This window comes from Chelonia mydas, chromosome 23 (genome assembly GCF_015237465.2).
Source record: "Chelonia mydas isolate rCheMyd1 chromosome 23, rCheMyd1.pri.v2, whole genome shotgun sequence".
NCBI classification, from domain to species: Eukaryota; Metazoa; Chordata; order Testudines; family Cheloniidae; genus Chelonia; species Chelonia mydas.
In genome coordinates this window covers 11,254,433-11,265,522 of record NC_051263.2, presented here as the reverse complement: position 1 = coordinate 11,265,522, position 11,090 = coordinate 11,254,433, and positions in this window count along the sequence as shown.

The window sequence follows — 11,090 nt, the reverse complement described above, 5'->3', positions numbered from 1 at the left end:
TTCTCCCATACTTTTTAGCTGAACCCAAGGTCCAGTAGCTCCTCCCGTTAAGTCGGGGGAATGGCCTCCCGGAATTCAATAAGGCCTCACTACACTATGCTATAGAGTACAGTGCTTAATGAAATCAATGTTTTTAAGGCAGCACTTGTGATTTTTTGTGGCCTAGGATTCAATGTAAGCCACTTGGGGCCAGATATTTAAAGGTATTTAGGTACCTAGTGGGATGTTCAAAGGGACCGGAGTGCCTAAAACCCATTGAAATCTAGCCTTTGGTCTAAGGCTGGGCTCAGTCACTATGGTCCAAATCCTGCCCTGCTGGGCTCCACTGCAGCAGCACAAAGCTCTTCTAAAGCCAGCAGACTGGTTACTAGAGGATTCCATCTCTCCAGGGGAACTTGCATGATACAGAGCCACCTTAGTATCTCCTGTGTCACCCCATTCCTAATAGTTGGTGAAAGGGCTGTGACTAGGGAAGGGGAGAGGCTGGAGCTGCCTTATGCCCTGCCAAGCCTCAATTATTGAAATGGCCCCTTTCTCAGGGTGTGTGGAAGATATTTTATTGAGACCTTTACATTGTTGAGCTGTGTTTGGGGTGTTTTAATAAGTTAGAGATTTCTTTGTACCCTGCTTGTGAAAAAAACCCAGCTTCTTTCATCTCTTACACATTAACCCATTAAACCCAATGGGATTGTACAAGAATCACTAAGGGCTGGTCTACACTGGGAACTTAGATTGTCATAGCTATGGGGCTAATTTTTCCACCAATTTAGCTACCACACCTCAGGGAGATGGAGAGAGAACCCCTCCCATCAGCACAGGTACCGTAACGTCTACACTGAATTGCTACAGAGGCGCTGCTGCAGCTGCACCACTTCAAACTGTAGACAACCCCTAAATATGTGAATTAAAAGAGCATTAAACCCGTGTGGACATTTTCATTAAGAATTAAAGTGGCCTGAATTCAATTTAACATAATTCACTTTGAGTGAATTCCCAGAAGAATTTTATCTTGGTAGGAAATGTCAAGAAGATTAGATAACTTTATTGGGGAGGGGGGTGTAAAAATTGGTTGTATAGTGGAAATCTGCCTTCAATCTGAATTTTGGTCCAGCCACTGCTACTCCATAATTCAACAGAATACAGTCCCCGAAAGTGCTTATTAGTGAGATATCCAAGTTATCTATCTTTTATTATCGAGGAAAATGATGAAATTAAGTAACCAATGAACTTCTTGTTATTGTGCCTTAAGATGAAGATGCCAATAAGGAAGATGTGAGATAAGGTTGTGTTTGTTTATTATTAACATCTGCAAACTGCAAGTCAGAAACACCAGGTTTTAAAGCACTCATATTGGACAAATATCATATTGGAGAAAAGTAACAAACAGAAATAAAATAGGAAATTAAAACATGTTTATTGCAAAACATGTAACAAAGAAAGCATGGCAATGTACAATTTAAAATAGTTTTTTTACATCAAAATGCATTCATGTAAACCTTGATTTCAGTGTCATTTTATATTTATTCCTTTTTAATTGAACAAATTCTCATTGTTGTTTCTTTGTGTGAATTTTTAAAGAACGAATAAACCTCTCCTGAGAATGAACAATTCTTAAATGTGAACAACACAGACATGTCAGTTACATTGAAAAAAGTCACTTGCCTGTCTTGGTAACTAAGGTAAACTCCAATTTTCTTGGGCTTTTTCTGCACCATGACCCGGGTCCATGGGTCTGCTTTTGCCCAATAATCTCTCCCACTCAGACCCAGAGCCCAGAATCCCTCTTTAGGGGACAGGGAAAGTTTTCCTTTTCTCTGTATGGATTTTCTGGCCACTCCCAGGTCCCAGTCAGTGCTGCTCACAACCTCCACCTCCCAGTAGTGCTTTCCAGAGGAGAATCCTTCAGAGCCCAACACACAGACAGTCGAATTGAACCTCTCTGGGTTTTTTGGAACTTTTTGAGGTTGGGCTTCATGTTTCAAACTCTTCTGATCCCCAGTAATGGAGAGGTTGGGGTGGGCTGTTCCTGCATCAAGAGAGATGTCAGCTACAGGAAGAGAGATTTGGTTTTGAGAATGCCAGTATAAACTGGAACAAGAGAGAAATATACACTATGAGTCTTCTCCTGCAGCCCCTCCTTATGCAAACCTCCCACTGATGGATATAAACTGTTCAGGAAGGACAGGCAGGGCAGAAAAGGTGGGGAAGTTGCACTGTATGTAAGGGAGCAGTATGACTGCTCAGAGCTCAAGTATGAAACTGCAGAAAAACCTGAGAGTCTCTGGATTAAGTTTAGAAGTATGAGCAACAAGGGTGATGTCGTGGTGGGAGTCTGCTATAGACCACCGGACCAGGGGGATGAGGTGGATGAGGCTTTTTCTGGCAACTCACGGAAGTTACTAGATTGCAGGCCCTGGTTCTCATGGGAGACTTCAATCACCCTGATATCTGCTGGGAGAGCAATACAGCGGTGCACAGACAATCCAGGAAGTTTTTGGAAAGTGTAGGGGACAATTTCCTGGTGCAAGTGCTGGAGGAACCAACTAGGGGCAGAGCTCTTCTTGACCTGCTGCTCACAAACCGGGAAGAATTAGTAGGGGAAGCAAAAGTGGATGGGAATCTGGGAGGCAGTGACCATGAGATGGTCGAGTTCAGGATCCTGACACAGGGAAGAAAGGAGAGCAGCAGAATACGGACCCTGGACTTCAGAAAAGCAGACTTTGACTCCCTCTCGGAACTGATGGGCAGGATCCCCTGGGAGAATAACATAAGGGGGAAAGGAGTCCAGGAGAGCTGGCTGTATTTTAAAGAATCCTTACTGAGGTTACAGGGACAAACCATCCCGATGTGTAGAAAGAATAGTAAATATGGCAGGCAACCAGCTTGGCTTAACAGTGAAATTGTTGCTGATCTTAAACACAAAAAAGAAGCTTACAAGAAGTGGAAGATTGGACAAATGACCAGGGATGAGTATAAAAATATTGCTTGGGCATGTAGGAGTGAAATCAGGAAGGCCAAATCACACCTGGAGTTGCAGCTAGCAAGGGATGTTAAGAGTAACAAAAAGGGTTTCTTCAGGTATGTTAGCAACAAGAAGAAAGTCAAGGAAAGTGTGGGCCCCTTACTGAATGAGGGAGGCAACCTAGTGACAGAGGATGTGGAAAAAGCTAAAGTACTCAGTGCTTTTTTTGCCTCTGTCTTCACGAACAAGGTCAGCTTCCAGACTACTGCACTGGGCAGCACAGCATGGAGAGGAGGTGACCAGCCCTCTGTGGAGAAAGAAGTGGTTCGGGACTATTTAGAAAAGCTGGAGGAGCACAAGTCCATGGGGCCGGATGCGTTGCATCCGAGAGTGCTAAAGGAGTTGGCGGATGTGATTGCAGAGCCATTGGCCATTATCTTTGAAAACTCATGGTGATCGGGGGAGGTCCCGGGCGACTGGAAAAAGGCTAATGTAGTGCCCATCTTTAAAAAAGGGAAGAAGGAGGATCCTGGGAACTACAGGCCAGTCAGCCTCACCTCAGTCCCTGGAAAAATCATGGAGCAGGTCCTCAAGGAATCAATTCTGAAGCACTTAGAGGAGAGGAAAATGATCAGGAACAGTCAGCATGGATTCACCAAGGGCAAGTCATGCCTGACTAATCTAATTGCCTTCTATGATGAGATAACTGGCTCTGTGGATGAGGGGAAAGCAGTGGATGTGTTGTTCCTTGACTTTAGCAAAGCTTTTGACACTGTCTCCCACAGTATTCTTGCCAGCAAGTTAAAGAAGTATGGGCTGGATGAATGGACTATAAGGTGGATAGAAAGTTGGCTAGATTGTTGGGCTCAATGGGTAGTGATCAATGGCTCCATGTCTAGTTGGCAGCCGGTATCAAGTGGAGTGCCCCAAGGGTCGGTCCTCGGGCTGGTTTTGTTCAATATCTTCATAAATGATCTGGAGGATGGTGTGGACTGCACCCTCAGCGAGTTTGCAGATGACACTAAACTGGGAGGAGAGGTAGATACGCTGGAGGGTAGGGATAGGATACAGAGGGCCCAAGACAAATCAGAGGATTGGGCCAAAAGAAATCTGATGAGGTTCAACAAGGACAAGTGCAGAGTCCTGCAATTAGGACGGAAGAATCCCATGCACCGCTACAGACTAGGGACCGAATGGCTCGGCAGCAGTCTGCAGAAAAGGACCTAGGGGTGACAGTGGACGAGAAGCTGGATATGAGTCAACAGTGTGCCCTTGTTGCCAAGAAGGCCAATGGAATTTTGGGATGTATAAGTAGGGGCATTGCCAGCAGATCAAGGGACGTGATTGTTCCCCTCTATTTGACACTGGTGAGGCCTCATCTGGAGTACTGTGTCCAGTTTTGGGCCCCACACTACAAGAAGGATGTGGAAAAATTGGAAAGAGTCCAGCGGAGGGTAACAAAAATGATTAAGGGACTGGAACACATGAATTTAGAGGAGAGGCTGAGGGAACTGGGGATGTTCAGTCTGCGGAAGAGAAGAATGAGGGGGGATTTGATAGCTGCTTTCAACTACCTGAAAGGGGGTTCCAAAGAGGATGGCTCTAGACTGTTCTCAGTGGTAGCAGATGACAGAACAAGGAGTAATGGTCTCAAGTTGCAGTGGGGGAGGTTTAGGTTGGATATTAGGAAAAACTTTTTCACTAGGAGGGTGGTGAAACACTGGAATGCGTTACCTAGGGAGGTGGTGGAATCTCCTGCCTTAGAAGTTTTTAAGGTCAGGCTTGACAAAGCCCTGGCTGGGATGATTTAATTGGGGATAGGTCCTGCTTTGAGCAGGGGGTTGGACTAGATGACTTCCTGAGGTCCCTTCCAACCCTGATATTCTATGATTCTATGAATATCGACACCTTCCACCTTGATTCCTGGCCCTATCAGGAAATGTGTTACCATATATCCTATGCTTTTCCAGGGATACCTGGGCAGGAGGATCCCAAAAGAAAAGAAAAAAAAGGGGTGGAGTAGTTAGGATATAGATATTCAGGCCTGTCTGTAAAGGCCTATACTCTAAGAATTTAGGTGTGTTCTTATCACTTAGCTAGGTCTAGAGGTATAAAAGAAAGAATAAAAATCACTGTCTGCCAATGTAAGGTCCTTCTCTTACTGTGACAGTCTGAGGCCCTGTTCTTAGGCTAAGGCCTTTGGCTAAGCAGCAGAGGCAGCCATAAGCTGGGAAGGGAACGGTCACATCCTCACATTCCAAACTAGTCACATTGAAAGAAGGTGCTATTGGGCTGTTAGGAATACAATCCTGTCCTGATAGTGCCTATCACCTCCAGAGAAAGGGAAGTGCCTAGAAGATGTAAAAGGAAACTTAGTTTGATAGCATCCTGTCTGGCAAGAACTCACTTATCAATAGCTGGGATGTGAAATCCCCACTTCTGTATTGTTTTGTCATTATAGTTCCCACTTTGCTATTGTTTATCTGAATAATCTCTGTCTGGTTCTGTGATTGTTCCTGTCTGCTGTATAATTAATTTTGCTGGGTGTAAACTAATTAAGGTGGTGGGATATAATTGGTTACATAATCATGTTACAATATGTTAGGATTGGTTAGTTAAATTTCAGTAAAATGATTGGTTAAGGTATAGCTAAGCAGAACTCAAGTTTTACTATATAGTCTGCAGTCAATCAGGAAGTGAGGGGGGTGTGGGGGTGTGGGCGGGGGGAAATGGGGACAGGGAATGGGGGTAAGGAAATTGGAATAATGTTTTGCTAAGGGCAGGAATGGGAACAGGGACACAGGTGTAAGGCTCTGTGGTGTCAGAGCTGGGAAGGGGGACACTAAGGAAGGAAACTGGAATCCTGCTTGCTGGAAGTTCACCCCAATAAACATCAAATTGTTTGCACCTTTGGACTTCGGGTATTGTTGCTCTCTGTTCATGCAAGAAGGATGGGGGAAGTAAGTGGGTGAAGGAATAAGCCCCCTAACACCTATCATAACATGTGGTGTACCTCATCCAGTGCACTAAATGCCCCAATAACAACTAGGTGGGTGAAACCAGACAAGCACTACAGTCTCAAATGAACTCACACAGGAAAATTATAAAAGACAAAAACACCCTATCACCTGTGGGTGAACACTTTTCACAAAGTGATGGCTCTACAGTTGACCTATCAGTCCTCATCCTCAAAGGAAACCTCTACAACACTTTCAAAAGATGAGCCTGAATTCATAACTCTGCAAGACACTAAAAATCGTGGACTGAAGAGAGATGCTATATATGTGGTTTATGTTAACAGTTAAGTCTAAAGCAGAGTGTGAAGAGTCACAGAAAGATCTCACAAAACTGGGTGACTGGGCAATAAAATGGCAGATGTAATTTGATGTTGATAAATGCAAAGTAATGCATATTGGAAAACATAATCTCAGCTGTACATACAAAATGATGGGGTCTAAATTGGATGTTACCACTCAAGAAAGATCTTGGAGTCGTTGTGGATAGTTCTCTGAAAACACCCACTCAATATCTAGTGGCAGTCAAAAAAAGCTAACAGAATGTTAGGAACCATAAGGAAAGAGATAAATGCTAAGACAGAAAATATCATAATGCCACTATATTAATCCATGGTACACCCACACCTTGAATACGGCATGCGGTTCTGGTTCCCCATCTCCAAAAAGATATATTAGAATTGGAAAAGGTACAGAGAAGGGCAATAAAAATTATTAGGGATATTGAACAGCTTCCGTATGAGGCGAGATTAAAAAGACTGGACTTTCCAGCTTGGAAAAGAGATGACTAAGGATGAATATGATAGAGGTCTATACAATTGATTGGTGTGGAGAAAATCAATAAGGACGTGTTATTTGCTCCTTCACATAACACAAGAACCAGGGGTCACCCCATGAAATTAATAGTCATCAGATTTAAAACAAACAGAAGGAAGTACTTCTTCATACAATGCACCGTCAACCTGTGGAACTAATTGTCAGGGGATGTTGTGAAGGCCAAAGCTATAATGTGGTTCAAAAAAGAACTAGACCAGTTCATGGAGTCCATCAATCGTATGTTGCTTACATTGGTAGATGTTAAAAGGTATCTGGCTACTTCCTAGGGGGTAACTGGACGCAGTCAGCGTGCCTGGGATTGGTGGGTGGTTTCTGGGGTTGGCATGCTGGGTGCTGTTGGGGTTGGGTGGGTGCTGGATGTCTGGGAGTGCTAAGATCGGTAAGTGAGTGTTATCTGGGAGAGGCACTGAGGTCTGTCTGAGGGCCAGCTGCAAAGGAGCTCATGGCTGGGTTTTTGCCAGAGGACAGGGGACTGGAGGTTTTCTGGCTAAGGTCTGTTTGTGGAGCAGATTGTTCATAGAGATGTGAGGGCAGAGCCTCTAGGATTTCTCTCTAGATCCAGAGTCTGTCTGGGAGGCATGGAGACTTGCTGAAGTCTGGCAGGGGCAGCCTGGAGATAGTATGGAGCTCCCTCACTGTTACATGACATTCTGGACACATAGGATATATCTACACTGCAATTAAAAATCCACGGCTGATGTGTGCCAGCTGACTTGGGCTAAGGGGCTGTTTAATTATGGTGTAAACATTCGGGCTCAGACTGGAGCCTGGGCTCTAGGATCCTGTGAGGTGGGAGGGTCTCAGAGCTTGAGCTGCAGCCTGAGCCCGAAAGTCAACACCACAATTAAATAGCCTCTTAGCCCAAGCCTGAGTCAGTGAGCACAGACAAGCCATGTGTGTCTAATTGCAGTGCAGACATACCCATTGGGTCCCATAAGTTAGGCGGCTAAATACCTTTGTGAATAACACGCTTGGAAGCTCTGTCTGAGTATAACAAAGATTCTGCCTCACTTACAGACTTGCAGAATCCAAAATGAACCATTTAATGCTGCAGCACATTCAGTAACGTTTCCTTTGTGCTTTTATTTACAGAATGGTTGAAGATCTATTTCCACAAAGATGAGAATAAAAAAGAAAAAAAAATATTGAAAATAAATATCTGGGAAAATTGTAATTCCCAAGCAAATGCTAATTAGAAAGCAGTAAAAGGGAGCTAACTTTTAGTCGTTGCTGTTTAGGACAGGGTTCACAGAGTTAATAGGCCACATTCAGCCCTTATATAAAATGGGGAAGCTAGCGGAGTTGACGTCTGAGCAATCGGCGGTCGATGGATTGCCGCAGCGTTGATCCCAGCTGTAGTGTAGACAAGCCCTATGACTACGACAGTTCCTTTGCTTTCACTCGGCACTGCTGCTAATCCCTGTTGTAGCCCTTCTCCTCCATCCCCTGTGCAATCTGCTTATGCTTGTTGACATGGCCCATAGTTGTGCTTATACAGCCTCTTCTTCCCACAGGCTCAGGAGATCCAATATCTATTCCATGGCAGAGCAGCTCTGGAGCTTGTAGCTGGCATGGGCAGTTGGGCAGTTGCACCCAACAATGGAGAGCTACTAGATGTGCTTACCGGGCTGGGCAATCAGGAAAAGACATTTCAAAAATTTGCAGGGTTTTAAAGGGGAGTGGGTCCTTCAGTCTGAGTGACCCCTGTGCAGTGGCGTTAACAATTGTGACCAGAGTGTATGGTGTTGGGCATAGTGGGACACCTGCTGGAGGACTGTTAGGGATGATATTTTGGGGAGGTTTAGGTTGGATATTAGGAAAAACTTTTTCACTAGGAGGGTGGTGAAACACTGGAATGCGTTACCTAGGGAGGTGGTAGAATCTCCTTCCTTGGAAGTTTTTAAGGTCAGGCTTGACAAAGCCCTGGCTGGGATGATTTGATTGGGGATTGGTCCTGCTTTGAGCAGGGGGTTGGACTAGATAACCTCCTGAGGTCCCTTCCAACCCTGATATTCTATGATTCTATGATTCTACGATACAGGTAATGTATTATCTTCACTCATGCTGCACCAACCTCAGTATATCTACCATGGCTCATCACTGCTTGGGGAGCTGGTGTTACTATGTTGGCATAACAGGGTACTTATATCAGTGGCAGACAAATTAAAATGTTTACACACACATGAGTAATCCTGATGCAGGGGAAGGACCTTGGGTAAGTGTGTAAGTTTATTTCCCATTACAGGGATGGCGCCCCAACTTAGCAGGACACAGCTATTGACATTTCATTAATGTACTGGTACTAGAAGAGGTCCTGGTACAACAAAAAACGTAGTGTTGTTATCAGCTTTTCATTCCCCTGTAGATTTAGGCCAGGGGCGGGGGCATGTGAGGCAGTTTGTTATGTACACAGGGATGTCCCTTGAAACCTCCTGAGAGATCAGAATGAAACGTTCATGGATGTTCCCTGCAATCCTTTCCCGAAAGTTTCTAGGGGTGACAGACTTTTGTCTTCTCCACAGTAGGACACATTGCCACACGACTCAGAGATCGCAGCAGCAGGCACCACAGCAGCACACATCACAGCAGCATACGGGCCCGGGGGCATTGGGATGCCAGCAGCAGCTGTGCTTTCTCTGCCTTTGTTACCCTCAGGAGTGAGAAACCAGCTAAAATCACCACTGCCTGTGGAAAATGGTGCCAGTATTCAGTGTCAGTGCCACATAGTTTCATGCAACCAAGCAATTCCCTCATTTCCTTCACCCCTAGCAGGTCGTACTCACTGTCACCTGAGCAGTGAGTGGTGCCATGCACAAGCACTCTGAAGCTGAACTGTCACTAAGCATGATTTGTGTAAAACTGAAAGGGAGCAAGGGAAGCAATTTCTAAATCTTAAGTTTTGCTTGCCATTGTGAGTATTCTGACAATGGTAGTTCTGTGTGATTTATCTGCAGTTGCTGCCATTGAGGCCTTGGGGGATTCCCCCTCCACAGCTGTGGAACACCTGAGCCAGATGAGGCAAAAGAAGAGGACTGAGGGGACATATTATTGCTCTCTATAAATACATCAGAGGGACAAACACCAAGGAGGCATTAGTTAAGCGCCAATGTGGACACAAGAACAAATGGATAGACACTGGCCGTCAACAAGTTTAGGTTTGAAATTGGGCAAAGATTTCTAACCATCAGAGGAGTGAATTTCTGGAGCAGCCTCCCAAGGAGTGAAGTTCTGGAGCAGCCTCCCAAGGGGAGAAGTGGGGGCAAAAAACCTAACTGGCTTCAAGACTGAACTTGATAATTTTACGGGGCGGGGGGGGGGGGATGGTACGATGAGACTGCCTACAATGGTATGTAGCCAATCTGAGAATATCTCCAATAGCTGGTGATAGGACACTAGATGGGGAGGGCTCTGAGTTACTACAGAGAATTCTTTCCCAGGTGTCTGGCTGGTGGGTCTTGCTCACATCTCAGGGTCTAACTGATCACCATATTTGGGACTGGGAAGGAATTTCCCCCTGGGTCAGATTGGCAGAGACCCTGGGTGTTTTTCACCTTCCTCTGCAGCATGGGGCACGGCTCACTTTCAGGTTTATGGTAGTGTAATTTGAGAATTTTCTGTAACTTGAAGTCCTTAAACCATGATTTGAGGACTTCAGTTATTCAGTCAGAAGTTAGGGCTCTATTACAGAAGTGGGCAGGTGAGGTTTTGTGGCCTACAGTGTGCAGGAGGTCAGACTAGGTGATCATGATCGCCACTTCTGGCCTTAAAGTCTATGAGTCTATGAGGAGGACATGTACTGTGACGGGTTGGATCACAGAAACCCCTTTGGGGTTGCCAACTCAAGTGCCAAGACTACTTCTGCCCCTGCTTTCCCTGTCAGCTTGGGACTCCAGCACCCTGTCTTGCTGAGCCAGACACGCCAGTCTGCTCCAATACAGACCCAGGGTCTGAACCACGTGCCCCAAAGCTGAAGACTTAACTGAAAGGAACTTAAGAAGTGTTCCTGTCTTTAACACTCAGATGCCCAACTCACAATGGGGTCCAAACCCCAAATAAACTCATAAATTGTTTGCCCTCTATAACACTGATAGAGAGATATGCACAGCTGTTTGCCCGCCCCCTCCCCTCGGTATTAATACATACTCTGAGTTAATTAATAAGTAAAAAATGATTTTATTAAATACAGAAAGTAGGATTTAAGTGGTTCCAGGTAGTACCAGACAGAACAAAGTGAATTACCAAGCAAAATAAAATAAAACACGCAAGTCTAAGTCTAG